Source organism: Lucilia cuprina, chromosome 2 (genome assembly GCF_022045245.1).
Source record: "Lucilia cuprina isolate Lc7/37 chromosome 2, ASM2204524v1, whole genome shotgun sequence".
Lineage (NCBI taxonomy): Eukaryota > Metazoa > Arthropoda > Insecta > Diptera > Calliphoridae > Lucilia > Lucilia cuprina.
The window spans coordinates 28,678,159-28,698,404 of record NC_060950.1 but is presented as its reverse complement, the minus strand read 5'-3'; the positions used below and the strand labels follow the sequence as shown (position 1 = coordinate 28,698,404).

Below are 20,246 nucleotides of genomic sequence, written 5' to 3'. Positions count from 1 at the left end.
TAGACTGTAACGAAGGAGCAAATGTGATAGCATTAAAAGGGAAGGGACCTCGCGACAGTTAACCTGACAAACTCAAAACTATTCGACGCAACAAAAGCTGAACTAAAGAGAGCAAGACGTAAAACATCATAAAAATGAGCAAGTTAGTATGATAGTACGTACTCTGAGTGTACCAACAGGATTACGGGTATTAATGAAAATTGGACGTGCGAATTCAGACGTATGTAGAGCATGTGAAGAGGACAATGAAACTCTGGAGCACTTTTTTGCTACTGCCTGGCATTCGTCGAAGTTAGATCTTGAAGTGATGTTATTCCGGAAATAGATAGATAGATAGATAGATAGATAGATAGATAGATAGATAGATAGATAGATAGATAGATAGATAGATAGATAGATAGATAGATAGATAGATAGATAGATAGATAGATAGATAGATAGATAGATAGATAGTTAGTTAGTTAGTTAGTTAGATAATTAGTTAGTTAGTTAGTTAGTTTGCTAGTTTGCTAGTTAGCTAGTTAGCTAGTTAGCTAGTTAGTTAGTTAGTTATTTAGTTAGTTAGTTAGTTAGTTAGTTAGTTAGTTAGTTAGTTAGTTAGTTAGTTAGGTAGTTCGGTAGTTAGTTAGTGGTCTCCGAGTGGATCTTTTTTATTGTACGTAACCCTTCTAATATAATGGATGGGAAATTGGGTTTAATATTGAAATACGAGTAGATATTTTAAAAATTTTTCTTTTTTAAAAAAGTTGATTTTCATAGAGGTCGTTAGGGTAACATTGCGCTATCTATATACTGCTAGTGTTCTAACTTCTTAAGTCTAGCAGCAAAATATGACAATTTTTTTCTAAGCTGCTGGCAACTCTGGCGATTTACATAAATGTATTTGTTGTATTTAATTTCATATTTGAATTAAAATTTGAATTTTGTATTACTTTAGTAATTATTGAATAAATAGTCATTTTCTATACATAAATTTCTATATGGACAAATGTCGTCTATTGTCTGTTGCAACATTAACAATAACAACAATAATTATTATTATTAGAAATTATTAATGTTTTTGTTGTTGTAGTTACAGTATTTAGACTAAAATAATGTTCATTCTTCCGTTTGTATATTATTTGTTTGTCTTTGTTGCTATTTAAGGCGACAATAGTTTATTTAATTTTTTTTTCGTAATGACATTTGGTCATTTTAATGTGCATTAAGTTGCAACTTGTATGCATGTTGCATTTTTGTATATAACCATAATAGTTCTTTTGTGCATGCGTTTTTGTATATAATATTTAGCTAGCTGTTAATCTAAATGTAGTTTCTGTTAAATAAATGTAATTTCAATGTTTTTGTCTATATTAAATAAATAGTAATTACAAGTAGATAAATATTAATTTGTTTAATTAAAAGTTTGTTTTATTGTTATTTTCATACCAGTGAAATCTCATAAAGTTTTGATTTTTAGTAAAATAAAATATCAGTTATAAATCATATTTTTAATGATTTTCTTTATACTTTTACTGTTGCAATTTATTTTACTCTAAAAAGTAACTACATAGATACAAACAATGCATTGAGAGTAGTTTAATTAGTAAGAATTATAATACAAACTTAACAAGAAAGACTATATTATATCGTACACCGACACAGAATGGTACCGATAGACTAGATGTTTTTCTATAAGACTGAGTTTTACATATTAAATTCCTACCATACGCTCCAGTCTGTTACCACTTATACTCGCACATTTAGTTTAATACTTTTTATATTTTTCCAAATTTTTGTAAATTTATTTAAAATTAATTAAAAACTGAATATTTTAAACCCAAATATTCCTTATTCTCCATTACATGCATTTGCAAAATTTTAACAAACATTCACATTTAAATAAATGATTTGTAGCGAAAGGCTTTTAACTTAATTTTCTAAGTCAAAAGTTTTCTCTCTCAGTTTTTTCTATCCTTTGCATTTACGTGCAATACATTGTGGTGTAGAAGATATCACCAGCATAAAGTAAACTTTCTAAACTTTGTGTCAATTACTTAAGGAATTATTACTTTGGAAAAACATGCCAAATAAATATTTCATATAAATATTTACAGCAAAAAAAGTAAATAGTATTTCAAGGATATTTTTGTAGATTTTTTTTTTGTAAACAAAATGAAAATACAAAATCCAATAGTATCAACAAAAAGTTCGAAGCAAAAAAAGGGGTAAAATCTCAACTAGAACATGGTGGAAATAAAAAAACAAAACATGAATTACTTGCAACTTGGAACAAAGATGGAAAACATTGAATTTGTAGTTCTTAAACTATAAAATTATTTATTGACAAGCTCAAAGAATTTATCTTTGATTAGCCCGTAGAATATTCTCTAGACTCCTTTGATGATAGATCCCTATATATTCCCTATACTATTCTTTATACTTTCCCCTAGAATAGTCTCTAGACTTTTCTTTAGAATATTCTTAGATATAATAGTCTCCAGACTATTTCCTAGAATATTCTCTATATTATTCCCTAGAATAGTCTCTAAATTATTCCCTAGAATAGTGGGAAAGACATCACATACCAAATCAAAAGATTCTACAGCAATCAGTCTTGGGTCTTTTCCTCTCGAGACTCATAAAGAGGTCATAGATATACACCTGATATTAACCATTCCCACAGAATTAATCTCTAAATCGCAACATACCTATACCAAAGGCAAGTCCATGGAAACGGTAGAGTCGCTAGTGATATATGTAGAAAATTCACTAGAGCACAAATAGTTCTGTCTTGTTGCCTTCCTGGATATCGAAGGTGCCTTTAACAATGCCTTTATAGACGCACTTGATGGACTGGGGGTTGATCAGCAATCTAGCAGCTTATTGAAAAAAAACTTCTAAGTAATAGGGTCATTAGTGCAACGATAGGTGAAGTCAATGTCTCAAGACTTGCCAGACGTGGCATACTACCGGGCGGAGTCCTATCTTCCACAGGAGAATTAAAACTATCGCTTATGCTGATGATGTCGCGGTAGTGATATCTGGCAAATTCCTAACTCTTAACTTGCAAGTGGAGTGTTTCCGTGTGGCCTCAGTGTAAATCCATTGAAAACTGAACTTGTTCTTTTTACAAAGAAGTATAAGATTGAAAATTTCATTCTTCCAAAGTTAAACGGAATAAGGTTCAATCTCACTGATCATGCGAAATACGTTGGGGTAGTCCTTGACAGTCAACTATCCTGGAATATGAACATCCAAAATAGGATTAATAAGGCTGATATAACTATTTAAACTTGCAAGAGGGCAGTTGTGGACTGTGTCAACCTATCTTATCAAATATCGGGTGATATATGTATATATACGGACAGCAAAGCTGCGATTAAAAATCTAGCGGTTGTCTTTACGACATCTAGGTTAACCAAGGAACCATGTGAGCCACTAATGATTGTTTTAGTTGCTCCCCTTCTTAACTAAACCTAATTCTCATATACTAGTCTCTTGGGTAGTCTGCGGACTGTGTCAAAGTTCTGTAATAGACTAAACTAAACAGCTCAAAAACTAGTACATAACCTAATCTTTCAACTTACTTTCCCAATGACTTTTCGATAGACTAGTCCATGGATAAGTCCGTTAACTATACATAATAGGCAATAGATATGTCAATAGAATATTACATATTCCAGTTCATAGATCAGTCAGTGGAGTGTACGATTACCCAATTTATATGCAATTACATATTAAATAATAGTCCACATAAATATTTGTCTATTCCATAGACTGGTCCACATACTAATCAGCACTGTATAGTCCAAAGGATGGTCTTGATTAAGGACTTGTAAATATTTAAATACTCGAATTGTTATTAAATTTATAACCATTACAAAAATTCCATTTTCCATCTCTGACATAGACTAAAAATACGGAAAAACTGTTAAGAAATTTCAGAGAAAAACTAAACTGTTTAACTGAAATACATATATAAAAGTTTTAACTCGTAGGTCACATGTTCAGTACCATATAATCAAAAATATTATTGAGTTTCTCGTTACGCCAAAGTCTAGGGGCTTCTGAAAACTTTTGATTTGTAATTTGATAAGAAGTAGAAAATATAATATATATAATAGTCTATTCACAAGGTGGACTTGGTGATCTATTTATGAAAACTTTTGCTTTGTAATTTGACAAAGTTTTATTTAGAAAACATGATAAATAAAGCAATTGATTTATCGCTTGATCTTGGCCATATTGTGGGGCTAATTTTTACTAGTCTTACATCATATAATATTCTTTTTCCCATAAAACTTTAAACTATGATTTACGAAAAAATAAGTTTAACCAACTCATTATACTTTCTATTGCATGGCATAGCAAAAATATTTTCGAAAATAAAAAATTGTGTAAAATGCAATAAATCTAAAACATGATTTTAACTTACAAAATCTTTAAAAAGTAAACAACATGTGAGAAAAACTTAAGTTAAACAAACAAAACTCAAACAACAGGGATTCAAGCATCACTTCTTTCTGGTAGCAAGAAAAAAATCTCTTAAATTCTTAGAAAATTCAAAATAATACTGCGCATGTTGGCAATACAATTTCAAGTACTACAACTTGGCGCTCTTAAATTCGATGTAAAAAGTACCTTGTGTTCAAGTTAAAGCAACTTTTCATGCAACGTATTAAAAATTCTAAGTGTTTTTTATGTTTTTCCATATACATAACTGTATTATGAGAAGTGAGAATGTAGTTGTGTGAAAAATTAGAGCATTGTGTCAAAGGTCACATTGTTATAAACTATTTGTTTGTTGTAAGTGCAAGTTCATAATGTATACGACAACGATGACAACAATACTGTCGATGGCGACAACAACTACTACTTAGCTGTGTCATCTTAGTGAATGTGTATGTGAGTTGAGTAAATATTCTTGTTGTTGTTGACAGGCCCACAATTTAACTGATTTTACTTTTAATTTTTATGACTTGTTTTTAAAATCTTATACCCATAAACCAAATACATACATACCTATGTCTTTTCCTTGTTGTAGTGGGGGTATGCGTTTGTTTTGTTGTTATTTCTTGGTTAAAGTCTCAATATTTATTGTTGTTTACAGGGATGGTTAACTTTCATAGTGGTCTTCCGGCCTAAAATATACTTTGAGTATCAGGGCCATGTTTTTATTCTGAAACCTTGTATTGTAACTTGTTTTAATTTTTTATGGATAAAAAATTTTGGAACCACAAACTTTAAATTCTCCATCCCTGGTAAGATCCTTCTATTATTTCAATGCTGTGGTGTCCTTTTTCATGTACATACATACATGTGTATGAATATATATGTTTTTGCTCCTTTATCTTTACATGTTTTGGTAGTCATTACTGTTGTATTGTGTAGAGTTTGTTTAGAATTTATTACGGTAGGTCGGTTCCTGTTCATCATATTTAGAATGTTTCTCTTTTTGGATTATTTTTTTTTAGTTTTTTTTGGTAACATTTTTGAACTACCAGTGGTTTATAGTTGTTTGTACAATAACGCTCCCTCTCATTCCTTTGTCTTTTTGTGTTTAAATATTTTGAAAATTTTGTTGGCTTATTTGTTTGTTTGCCAGTTTGCTTGTTGTGTGGACATCAAATGACAATGTATACAAACATTCACAGCTTTTATATTCACACTCTTATGCATACATACATGTATATATCATGTAATAATAAGTAAATCAAAAATTAACTTGTTAAAGTGAATTGAAAAATTAGGTTAACAAATTTGTTAAAAATTAGGAGATTATTTTATCATTTAACAAGACAGAAAACTTCTGATAATTTAACTTGTGGCATGTATGTTTGCAGTGATAAAAATTAATGTTTTGTGTTAGTTAGTAATAAGTCATGTTATGGGCTAATCAGTTCATGTTGTGCTACTCTAAGTGAAAAGAGTTTTTACATTTGTTGACAAAAAAAGTATTTTTTGTACGGTTGTATAGCAGCTGGGTTTAATAATTGCCAGATTTTCGATCTTGGACCAAGAGAAGATTATGTGGGAAGTTTCATCAAATTATCTTGAAAATTGCAGTACAAGCTTTACATGGGCACACATTCAGACAAGCGGGAGGTACAGTTGTATGAGATCTTCATGGAATAATTGACCGCTTTCAACCGCTTCCAATGTCTTTTGGTCTTGGGTCACGAAAAAATTCATCAAATTATCTTAAAAATTGCGTACAATATTTACACAGACGGACAGAAAGTTTCTGAAATTGAAAAATAATCATTTTTTGGACTGAAGGGTTCAGCAGAAAAAAATTATTAGACATATACATAAATATATGTATGTAAGGGTTATAAGTTTAATACAATTTTTGAAAAATTCAAATCGGCCCTATCCCTATCTACACTGAAAACAATCCATGCCTAATATATACGAAATATGTCGTACATTGTACGACAGGCTTCGTTGTTTCGCTCCACAAAATTATTGTATAATGCAAAATAATTCTAAAAAATTTATGAAATAATTTATTATAATGAATTATTTTTGTAATTTTTAAAATATTTTTGTAATTTTAGAATAAAAATTCCGAAATATACGATTTTTTTTAATTACAAAAAAAACTTCGTAAATAAAAAAATATTTTCGTACATTACGAACAATTTTGTTACGAAAATAAATATAAAGAGAATATATTTGTAAAGTAGACTAAAGTTTCTTAATATACACCATAAACATATTAAGACAGGTTTTCGTACATTCGTAAAATTAGAAAAAATAATATTTCGTATTATACACAAAATTTTCGTAAATATTAGGAAAAAAAAGTATTTTCGAAATTTATTTTCGTAAAGTTAAGCATGGATTATTTTCAGTGTACGTAGTTACCGTGTAAAAAAGTACGTTCAAAATACATTTAAATTTGTTTATGAATGGTTTTAAAAAATCGACTTGCACCAATATGACCTGGGAATTAGATTTTCGGTGCTAAAACACTAATTTATGTTATAACCCTAATGTATATATTGTTTTCTTTGTTAGCGAAAATAAACCATATCGGACCACGTTTTCACCAAACTCCCTTACAAATAAAGTAGTATATTTTAAGCCAGTAATGATCGTTTAAGTAATTTTGTGAAGGTGGCCTTATATGGGGGATAGGGTCAATTATGAACCGATCCACATACAATTTGGTAGAGAGATTATGACTGGCGAGAAACTTACTTACTTATATCACATTTTATCGCTATACTCTCATTTTTAAACCAGTAATGAGCTTTAAAATAATATTCTGAAGGAAAATAATATTCTGAAGGAAACATTTCCTGAAGTGAACCCAATAGGGGAAGTAGGGTTAATTATGGACATATCCACATAAATATTGGTAAAGCGATTTTGCCTCGCGAGCATCTAGATTGTATAAAATTATTGCTATATTCGCATATTTTAACTAGTAATGAGCGTTAAAATCATTTTCACAATGTGTAGGGTCATTTATGGGCCGACCCTTAAAAAATTGTAAAAAGAAACATATTTATACCGATTTTTATTGCTATACTCGAATTTTTAGACGAGTAATATGAGGGTCGATCCTAAAAAAATGGTAGAGTGATATTGGTTCGTAAGAATTTCATCGCTATATTTGCATTTTTAGGCCAATAATGGGTGTTAAAGTCAAATTTAAATTGGAACTTATATGGCGGGTAGGGTCATTTATGGGTCGATCCTAAAAAAAGATGGTTAAAAGGTTTAAGTTCGCAAGAAACTTACTTATACTGAATTTCATCGCTATATTCGAATTTTTAGGCCAGTAATGAGTGTAAAAGTAATTTAAGGGTAGAAGATTTTGGTTTTTTTGGGCCAGTAATGAGTGTTAAAGTCATTTTTTGAAGCGGACCTTATATGGGGGGCAGGGTCAATTATGGACCGATCTTCGAAAAAATTAATAGAAAGATTTTGGCTCACACATAACTTATTTATGTCGAATTTCATCGCTATACTCGTACTTCTAAAGCAGTTATGCCCGTTAAAGCTGTTTTCAGGAGGTCCACTTGTATGGGTCCGAAAAAGTGGACCAATATAGCCCATTTTCAATAACAAACAATCCAAAGCAATATAGAATATTTGTGCAAGACAGACGGACAGAGATTGTCTTAAAATTTAATAAAAACCCGGAATGTACATATATACTTTCATGGGTCTATGACCAATATTTCTATGTGTTACAAACGGAATGACAAAATCAATATACCCCCATCTTTTTTGATGGTGGGTATAAAAATCTTATTTCATATTGGCAATGACATTAGTTGTAGGTAATTAACCCGTTCACTTATAAATTAGAAGTTAAATAAGTCATTACCACGCTCGCTACATATGTATGTACTTACATACACATGTAGGTATGTGTATAACAGATTTCATCGTATGCATTACTGGATTCCTTAAAGGTAATGCAGATGCTATAAAGTTGTCATTAAAATGTGAATTAATGAGTAAGTACAAGTGCTTACAAAGTTTTCGCTTATATTTTATAATTTATAACTTTATCAATCATAAATGTTTGCAATATATGTTAATTTTGATTAAAACTATAATAACTTGTTAGCATATATGCATTACATTTCATCTTATTCATGACCAGACTTCCTATAGGTAATGCGGATGTAATAAAGTTGTAATTCAAAAGTAAGCTGTTAGTATAAGTTGATCTGCTAACCAAGTTATTGCTACATATGACATTTATAAATATTTGTCATATACATATATTTTGATTTAAGCTATTATTACTTGTTACCATATACACATTCTTCTCATATGTTTAAACAAGTAGGAAAGTAAAGTCGGGCATGGCCGACCATATTATACCCTACACCATGAGTATATTTTTAAAATTTTTACTTTTTATAAAATTTTTATATTTTATAAAGAAAATTTTATCTTGAATATTACCAATAATTCCAAAATATTTAAGCAATTTATTGATAAAAAACTAAAATTTCTAAATGAGGCTTTATATAGGTCAAATATGGACTGATCCTCGGTTAATTTAGGAAAAGGATATATTTGTAAATAGCAGTTAGTTTTGTTGAGTTTTATTGCGATACAAATGGTTACAAGTCAATTTTAGACGTTTAAGTCATTTTTTGATGGGGGGTTTGTATGGGGGCTAGGGTCAAATATAGGCCGATCCTTACGAAAATCTGCAATGTCATTTATACTTATATAAAACTTATTTGTGCGAATTTTTAAAGAGATAGCAGAATATTTGACGTAATTATGGCATAAAAAGTTCAAATCGGGAGGTACGGTTGTATGGGGGCTAGGTGAAATAATGGACCGATTTCAACCATTTTCAATAGGCTTCGTCCAAAAAACATGCTTGGTCCAAATTTCATCAAATTATCTTGAAAATTGCGGCCTGTACCTTGCGCACAAAGTTTACATGGACAGCCAGCCAGCCGGACAGACGGACGGAAGGACGGACATGTCTTAATCGACTCAAAAAATTATTCTGAATCGATCGGTATACTTTAAGGTATGTTACAAACATCAGCACAAACTTATAATACCCTCCCCACTATAGTGGTGTAGGGTATAAAAACAAATTTAAATTAAAGTAATTTGTAGTTAAGACTCATTTTTAAACAATTTACAAAAGTAATAGGTATAATATGCTATTTCCGTTTACATAAAACTAATTTTTTTCGAAGTTTCTACCCTTTTTTCATATTAAATGTTTTATGTAATTCTTATGCTACAACACTTATAATGATTCATTTCAATTTAATTTAATTCATTAACTTTCAATAAAGAAAATACCTATTCTTAAAGCCTTTTTTATTTATAAGAATAAAAGCCCCATTTAATCTTAAATCAAATTGGCAGAGAAAATAAAAACAGGAAACTAAAATCAACCGCTGTAAATTGGCCTGAAAAAAACACCGGTTAAAATAAAGAGTAATGTTACAACTCCTAAGCAAGCAAACATGTTTGAAAAGCTCCCTTAAATAAAGTAACCGCCACATCCATTTCAAGTTGCAACATAAAATTTTATGTTGCAACTTCAAACTTATGTTAAGTAACAATAAAAACAGTTTGTAGCACAAAGTAACGGCAAAAAAACAGAGAACCGAATCAAGAGAAACAACGAACAGCCAACCAACAGTCATCGTATGTATGTTCGTGCTAGCAACACTAACTGTATTGACGAATCAACCAGACAATAAACGAAGAGAATAGAACAAGACTTGAATGAAACTTTAAAGCTCAATGTTGAACATGTTGGCTGGTGTGTTGTCTGTGTATTGTACTCTTCTTTTCTGCTTGCTGTCTGTTGGACTAACTAACTTAACTGCTACAACCAGACAAATCGAAGTTTTCTTCAATGGGTTTTAGCGTAATTTTGTTTTGTCTTTACTGCTTTTTCGTTTTATATCGTTTTGTTGTTTTTGGTCGTATACATTTATCAACAGCTTCACAATAATACGCGAATTCAGTACTTAACGTCAATTCAAAGCGTACGGTACACGGAAAGGGACGTTTCGAAACGTTTTAAACGTTACATTTAGCAATAAAAAGCGTTAATTTTTAAATTTCAGAAAAAAATTAAATGAGAAAAAAATAAAAAAAAAATACTTTTTGTTTTCTAAAAGTATAACGAGAACAAAGTAAAGGACTTTAAGAAATACAACAACAAAAACAAAGTGCAAAGTGAAACGAATGATCAAAGAGAAAATCATTAAAGATAAAAGTTTTGAGCCTCCCCAAAAAGAAAAGTAATTAATATATTGTGCAAATAATCATATGAAATAATAAGAATAAAAAATATATTTATAACATCTTTATTGCAAACTTTATTAAATCTGTTACATTATTACGGTATAGTTGTTGACCCACTACTACTACTACTACTACCTACCATTGTTACATATTATTCATATTTGGCTACATCTGCTGCTGTTATAACTATTATGAGTATTTTGAAGATTACTTCTTCAGATATTTTCAGTTCTTTTAGTAGATTTTTCGGTTGGCTGAAACATTTTGCTGAAAAAGCAGAGTTTTAAACGATTCTTTTTATTAAAGTTTAAAATATTTTTGTAACAATTTTTTAAAAATTATTATTAACAAAAAGAAGAAAAAATTAATTAGTTATTTTAACACTATTATCTCCACTTAAAAAAATAATCATAATATTATTCTAAGAAGGTCTATATGTGTTCGTTCATCTGTTAAAAATTCTTTTGGGATCTGATGCAGGCCAACAGCTCAATAATTTAGAAAAGCTTAAATATACCCTTCCGGTAATCAGAAAAATAGTCATTTTTTTAAAGGGGAACTTATATAGGGTGTAGGGCCAAATATGAACCGATACCAAGATAATTTCATAAAGATATTTGTGGTCATACAAAACTTGTATGTGTCGCATTTAGTCGCCATATAATTATTTTGAAGCCAGTCATATTTATATGGGGGGTAAGGCCAATTAAGTTTCCATGTCCGCCATAATTTAGAATTTAATTTCGAAAGTCAAAAAACTAACCATTGTGCAATTTCGTGAAATTAGCTTCATAAACAACGAATTTATGTTTGAAGTTTTTACGTCATAACCGAGGATTATATTTTTATGGAATATCATAATATGTATTTTATTGGATGATAGTGCCTCTAAAGTAATATCATCTTCATGTTCGTATGTCCGTCCTCTACAATAACTATTTGAGTACCTATATGATCCGTGTATGTAATCGTAATCCTTTTTAATGCCCCTAACTTGACCAAAAACATCAGTAGGTATAGCGCTAAGAATCGAAAAAACGTGTTTTATACAAATAAACAAAATATACAAAAAAAAAACTTTGAATTTGAATATTGATCGGTTCATAACTGACCCCGATTCATTTTAAAAAATCAGTTCATTGTTTCAAGCTAATTCGTTTAAACAATCAACCAGACTTTTAAATTCCTTAGACCTTGGTTCAAAATTTACTTGATTCCAAAACCACCACAGAAAAGTCTATAATCAAGACAGTATATAGACGAGTCCATAGAATAATGTATAGATTAGACTATATAATTGTCAAAAGGCCACACTTTAGAATAGTTTATAGTTAATATAGTCTATAGTTAAGACTATAGAACAGTCTAAAGAATAATCTAGAGTCAAAACTATAGAATTGTCTACATTCAAGACTATCGAATAGTCTATTGTCAAGACTATAGAATAGTCCATAGTCAAGATCTATAGTCAAGGCTATAGAATAGTCTATAGTTAAGGCTATAGAATAGTCTATAGTCAAGGCTATAGAATAGTCTATAGTCAAGGCAATAGAATAGTCTATAGTCAAGGCAATAGAATAGTCTATATTCAAGGCTATAGAATAGTCTATAGTTAAGGCTATAGAATAGTCTATAGTCAATGCATTCTATAGCCTAGTCAATGATATAGAACAAAGTACAGATCAGTCTATAGTATAACTATAGAACAGTCTACAGTGAAAACTATGAATCAGTCTGGAGTTATGACTATAAAACAGTCTATAGTTAATGCTATATAATAGCCTGTAGTCAAAACAACAATATAGACAAGAATATAGAAAATACTATAAAACAGTCAAGACTATAAAACAGTCTAAGATCAACACTTTAGAACAGTCAACACTCAACAATAGAGAAAAGTCAATAGACAAGACTACAAAACTTAAGTATTATAGTCAAACCTATATTATAGTCTATAGATAAGCCAATAGAACAGTCAAAAGTCTGGATAAAAGGACAGTCTAAAGTTCATAACAGTTTTTAGTCAGAACTATAGAACAGTTTGTAGTCAGAACTATAAAACAGTTTATAGTCAAGATTATATAACAGTTTATAGTGAGAACTATATAACAGTTTGTAGGATTATATAACAGTTTATAGTGAGAACTATATAACAGTTTGTTATCAGGGCTATAGAAATGTTTATAGTCAGGATTATAAAACAGTTTATATTCAAGACTCTAGAGCATTTTATAATCAAGGCTGTAGAATAGTTAATGGTCAGGACTGTAAAACAGTTTATAGTCAAGACTGTAGAAAACTCTTCTGTCGAGACTATGGAAAAATCTATAGTCAATACTATAGAAAACTTAGTTTTTGAACAAACATTTCCTTTCTAAACTCTAGAAGAGAGTCTTCTCTATAATATAATTCTTTATTAAATTTGCAAAAATTTAAAAAAAAAAATTCTATAACCGATCAAAAAAATTATATGACAGAGTTGCTCTGCAGCAGTTGTTAAAAAATGTATATACATTAAGAATTTTTAATTTTTATCTTAAAGAAACCATTCCTTAAAATCCTCTCGACATTTACAAATACAAATAATTTTTTCTTTTGTAAATGAGTGAGATGCTGTATGGAACTGCAAGAGTGTAATTGACTTTTTGAACACATAACAGGAAACAAAAAACATAAAAACGGAAACATTTCGTAAAATATTACTGTAACTGATTGTGGGCAATTTTATTTGTATAAATGTATATGTGTGTGTGTGTGATGAAGTGGTAAGCAACACAAAAACAACACAGCAGCAGCAACAATATTAGCTACGAACCAACATACAAATATCAACGAAAAAAGGATACATTTACATTAATGAAAATTTTCCGATAAAAATCATTTTGTTTCGTTTTTTGTTTTCGCATCCGTATCGCATGTTCATTTATTTGTGTTTGTTCATTTGTGTTTATTTGCAAGGATATTCTCGCAAAAAAGTGTTTATATGTGTGTACAGTTATTTAATACAGCTTAATGATGCTGTGTTTATAAGAGTTTTAAACAACAGCCGTATTTATTTGTTAACTTTTATAATTTAAAACAACAACAACAACAGCAAAACCAGCAGCTATAGCAACAACATAAAGTTTATAAACTGTTTAAAAAAAATTTCAGCCAACAGAATCCTTTAATTTTAAAACTTAACAGAAAAGAGGAAAAAACAAAATTTTCTTATCAACAATTAATAATTTATACGGATTGTGCGTGTCTGTGTATGCGTCTGTTATTGAAACTTATAAAACAACAAACAAAGTGATGCAAAAAATATAAGCAATTTTTTCTTCTTTTTTTATTCTGCACAATAATAAAAATAATGATTATAAATTTTTAATTAATAATGAGCATTGAGCGTGTGTGTTTATATTAAAAAAAATAAGTATTTACAAAAAATTTAATTTACAGTATACATACATAATTTAAAAAGTTAAAACAATTTTAAAAAGTTTTGGCAAATAAAAAGAAGAAATCTTACAAAAAGGTTTTTACCAGGAAAATTATCTGTTAAATATTAAATTTTTAAATTGCTTGTGGAATTTATGTTGCATCAATAATAAAGGTGAGTTAAATTTCATTATGTTCTTTTTTAATCTTAAATTATCTAGAATGTTGTTGTAATTATTATATACACATGTATTATCAAAAATATTTTACCATGAACTCTTAAATAATAATCGCATATTACTTGATAAAGCAACAATTTGTAATTATAAAATTTTTACTTAATTATTGGCAAAAATTTCCCTTTTCTCGAAATCCTTCAACTTCACATCCCAGGTACGGTTAAACTATGAAAGGTATTAATCTCATTCGTTCTGTGTTTAATTCTTATATAAATCCTTATATAAATCCTTATATAAATCCTTTATAGTCCAGTAAAGAAAACTTTAATTTATTAAAAACATATTTAAGAAAATTTGCTAAAGTTCGAGAACGCAGTTTTGGAGATGCTTTTAAAATAATGACCCTTTTTTGACTAGAGACTAAAACGAAAACCAATATGAACAATTTAAAGAAAATATTTCAAAATTAAAAAAATTCTTATTCAGAATCACAAAATTCTTTGGGGAAATTTATTACTTTAAAGTTAGTTATTAGTTATTTAGTTAGTTAGTTACAACAACGTTAATATACAACATAATTTCACTATTAGAAGTTGATCCGAGAATAAATCCTATTTTCGACCCACCATATTATACTTTTTATCACAAAGGCGAAAGGTATAAAAATAAAATTTTGATTTTTGCCTAGGTTCGTCTTCAAATATTTTGGAAATCATTATAAAAGAAAGCAAAATTTTGAATTTCTTTCAGCTCAAGAGTGGGCATCGTTTGTCTTAAAATATTTTGGAAACATTCATAAATAATAGCAAAAGTTTGAGAAGGGTAATGTAAACAGGTTTTTGCTAACCATACAGAGTGTAACGCTCTAATCTATATACTTATAGGGTCTCAGGATAATATTTCGTTAATTTTTAAACAGAAAAACACAATAAAACAAATGAGAGTGTTATATTCGTCTAAAACGTTTACCATAACCGTAAAAGGAATGCTCCCGTATAAACATCAGGGTGATATTTGGGTGATATGGCTTAAGTCAATTATGGACTGAGCTCTTTGTGTAGTGTGAATTATAGACCGATCCACATAAAATTTTACGGAGACCTTTTGGCTTGCATGGAACTTATGTGTGTCGAATTTTATTACTATATTCGTATTTTGCAGCCAGTAATGAGCAATAAGTAATTTTTTGAAGGGGACCTTATATGAGGGGTAGGGCTAATTATGGACCGATGCATATAAAATTTAGTAGGAGATTTTTACTCGCCTGAATATTATGTCTATCGAATTTCATTGTTATATTCTTATTTTTAAGCCAGTGATGAGCGTTATACTGATTTTCCGTAGGGTAGGGACAATTATGGACCGATCCTAAAAAAAATTGGTAGAGAGTTTTTGGTTCGTAAGAAACTTACTTATAACGAATTTCATCGCTATACTCGCATTTTTGGAACGGTAATGAGTGTTAAAGTCATTTTCTGAAGGTAACATCATTATGGACCGATCCGCAAAAAATTTGGTAGAACGATTTTGACTCAAATGAAAGTTAATTATGACGCTATACTCGTGCTTTAAAAGCAATTATGCTGGTTAAAGCTGCTTTTGGAGGTCCACTTGTATGGGGGTTATCCGAAAAAGTGAACCGATATTGCCCATTTTCAATGCCAAACAAACCTTAGTAACATGGAATATTTATGCGAAATTTCAACTGTCTAGCTCCTCTCGTGTGGTCCGTATCATGATTACAACAGACAGACGGACGGACGGACAGACATGGCTAGATCGTCTTAGAATTTATAAGGACCCAGAATATATATACTTTTATGGGTCTTTGTCCAAAACTTCGATGTGTTACAAACAAAATGACAAAATCACCATCAAAAAAGATAGGGATATAAAAATATATTTACAAATTTACATATATTTCTGCTATTGCTGCAACGACATTTTTAATGAGAAATTTTCTAAATTAAATTGTATCCAGAGTATATATTTAACATATTTTTATATAAACCTACTTAAACGCCTTCGGCAATCCTCACCAATATTTGGCTAAAAAAAAATCAATAATTTCCATAATATACTAACGTTTTATTAAATTTCTGTATAAACTGTAATGGTTTATACATGAGTTTCGAAAATGTGTAATGCTTCATATAAATGTTATTTTCTTTTAGCACGTAAATACAATTATTATTTTATTATATCCGTTTTTCATACTTTTGTTTCTATGCTATTGTCTCCAAATAAAATTGTTGTTGTAATTTTGTTGTTTATGGTGTTTAGGTCTATTTCATATTATTATTTGTCTGTTTATGTCTGCCTGTTAACCTTGTCATTAACCTGTACAAAAATCATATTTATTGTTTAAAAGTAAAGAAACATGTAAAAAGTATAATTATAATTTCTATTATTCATTGAAATAAAGTTTTTTGTTTTAACATTAATTTGAATTTGTGTAAAAGAACATAAAATTACATACTAATTGGCATACTTTTAGGGCTTTTAGGTTTTTACCAAACAATTCTCTATAATTGGCTTGAAAAAAAGGAAAAAAAATATTAAGAAAACTTTAAATGATTTTAAAAATTTTCATGAATTTAATTAATGAAAAGAAGTCCTTCTTAGGAATACATTTTTAAGAAAATAAATCTTTCTTAGGTAGTAATTTTCTATAGAAAAGAAGTACATCTTAGGAAGAAATTTCCTATAGAAAAGAAGGCTTACTTAAGAAAAGAAGTATTCTTTAGGAAGACATTTCCTATCGAAAATTTGTCTTTTTTAGGAAGAAATTTTCTATAGAAAGTAAGTCTTCCATAGAAGACAGAAAAGATGTCTTCCCTAGGAAGACTATTTTTTATAGAAAAATAATTTTTTTTTATAGAAAAGAAGACATTTTTCCTATAAAGTTGTCTTCCTTAGGAAGATATTAGGGAGATATTTGCTATAGGAATGAAGTCTTGTTTACTTAGACTTTTCTATAGAAATGAAGTTTTCTTTACGAAGACTTTTTTATAGAAGTCGAAGACTTTTACCATAGAAGACGAAAACTTTTTCTGTAGACACAAAATATCTTTACGGAAGATATTTGCTATATTAAAGAATTTTTCCTAAGGAAGACATTTCCTATAGAAAAAGATATATTTCTTAGGGTGACATCTTCCTTAGGATTCCATTTTCTATAAAAAAGAAGTTTTCCTTAGGAAGACATTTCCTATAGAAAATATGTCTTTCTTAACAAGACATTTTCTATAGAAAAACAATGCATTAGCTGCAGAAAAGGAAGCTTCTTTAGGGAGATTTTTTCTATAGGGATGAAGACTTCTTTACTAAGACTTTTCTATAGAAATTAATTTTTCTTACAAAGACTTTTACTATAGAAGACGAAAACTTTTTCTGTAGACACGAAATATCTTTACGGAAGATATTTTCTATATAAAAGAAGTTTTTCTAAGGAAGGCATTTCCTATAGAAAAGATATATTCCTTAGGATGACATCTTCCTTAGGATGCCATTACCTATATTAAAGAAGTTTTCCTTAGGAAGACATTTTCTAATGAAAAATATATCTTTCTTAACAAGACATTTTCTATAGAAAAAGAACACATTACAAAGGCATTAGCTGCAGCATATGAGGCTTCTTTAGGGAGATTTTTTCTATAGGAATGAAGTCTTCTTTACTAAGACTTTTCTTAAGAAATGAAGTTTTCTTTACAAAAACTTTTCTATAGAAGTCGAAGACTTTTTCCATAGAAGACGAATACTTTTTCTGTAGACACGAAATATCTTTACGAAGACTTTTTTAAAGTAGGTATTTCTTATGAAGACTTTTTCTATAGAAAATAAGTGTTTTATATGAAGATTTTTTCCATAAAAAGAAATTTTGGAACACTCTTTCTGTAGAAAAGAGATATCTATAGCAGGATATTTTCTATAGAAAATTAGACTTCCTTAGCAGGACTTTTTCTAAGAGAAATAAGTTTGAATGTTACCCTACACCAGTTAGATACCTTACACCAGTCAGTATGTTAAAAGTGTGGATTATTTTTTAAAAAATAAAGAATTTAATTTCTTTTTGACCTTAATTCTATAATAGCTTTAATTATTGTTGACAAAAAAAAAGAAATTTTGTACAAGAGGGCTTCTAGGGGAGTAGAGGTAAATATGGGCCTATCTTTATAAATGTTGGTAGAGGAATTTACATCTACTTCATAATTATTTATGTAGAATTTAATTGCGTTATTAGTGTTTATAAGTGAATTTAGACTTTTAAGTCATGTTCTATAAGGGGATTTGTATGGGACTAGGGTCAATTGAGGCGCGATCATTCCAAAAAAGTATGTGTCAAATTTCATAAAATTATCTTAAAAATTGCGAACTGTAGCGTGCACACAAGGTTTACATGGATACAGACAGACGGACGGATAGACGGACATAGCTAAATCGAGCAAGTGATTTTGTGGGTGTAGATCCAATATTTTTGGGTGTTACAAACATCAGCACAAACGTATAATACCTTTCCCACTAAAGTGGTTTTTCCTTCTATGGAAGACTTACTTTCTTTAGAAAAGAAGTGGTGTAGGGCATAAAAAGTGTTTTTTTGCAAGACTTCATCCTGTTTAGAGTCAAATATATAGATCCAACTATGGAGGGTTTTAAGTGAGCCAATGTGCAGAGTTCATATTAAAACTTATATAATGTAACAATAGCTTTATATATTTTTTCTTTTTACTAATTAATTATTTTATCAAATATTGTTGCAACAAAGATGTTAACCTCATATTTCTTAAATTTAAACCGCAATATTTAATGAATTTAAGATAAAGAATGTTAATTTAATCAATTAGTTATTTAAGAAGTAAAACCCTAAACCACAAGTTTTTATTGAAGTTGTATGTAATAAATATTTGGAATTTGCAATTGAAGTTAAAACATAAAACAATAAGGTACGCTACAGTAGGTAACAGGAAAAAGGAAAACAAATTAGAATTTATTTTTTTAGTTTTATTAATATCATATTGTTTTGATCTTTGACAAATCCAATTAAAATTTTTCAACTTTTTCAAATTAAAAATAAAATAAATCAAAGAAACTAACTTATAAACCCAAATATATCCTTAATCTCATTGCTTGTCCAAGCCAATAAAAACAATACATATATAAAATAAGCAAGATGTTAATGATGTTGATGCCTGTAATTGTTTCTGTTGTTGTTGTTGCTTCTGTTGCTACTGCTGATGAAATTATATGACCCAGAAATATTGACATTCATAAATTGAGATTAAAATAATAATTTACACAAGACAATATATTTAATGACAAAAAATAAGATGAAGAAAAACCAAAGACAGACAGACCGACCAAAGAAAGAAAAAATAAATAAAACTCATGAATACGTAAAACAAGAATATTGATGAAGAGAGATATTTCATAATGATGAATGTGGTGTGAACAAAAACAAAATAAAACAGAAGAAAATTTAAGAATTTATTATGCATAACGATGATAATAATATTGAATTTCATGAATAATTTTTAACTGCAAATTATACAAACACAAAAAAATTACATATATAGAAAAGCAACTAGGAAGTTTTAAAAGGAGTCAAATGTTTTCATTTAAACTTAGCTTTTATACACATATTTTTAAATAACTTGATGCGTAAATACTCTTTGAAAAAATGTAAATCTATAATTTGTCTTGTCTAACTAATATTATACAGTGATGATGTCAATACTTGTTTTGTTATGTCTAAGTAAACTATCAGGTATTCACTCCAAATTTTTTTTTTACAACTTATTTGTTTTGTCCATCAATCAATCAAAGTGCAGTCTGATATATCTATAAGTAGGATCCATAACTAACGCATTGCTGGGCTTTCTTATAACCATACACACTTATCCT

At 29.1% G+C, this 20,246-nt stretch overlaps 1 long non-coding RNA gene across 1 annotated transcript; it reads left to right on the top strand.

Moving 5' to 3' along the window:
- Positions 1 to 10,467: 10,467 nt before the first annotated feature.
- Positions 10,468 to 13,438, top strand: LOC124421405. The gene is made up of 2 exons (XR_006941644.1): positions 10,468 to 10,742; positions 13,289 to 13,438. It is a non-coding gene; the product is annotated as an uncharacterized LOC124421405 (long non-coding RNA).
- Positions 13,439 to 20,246: the final 6,808 nt, after the last annotated feature.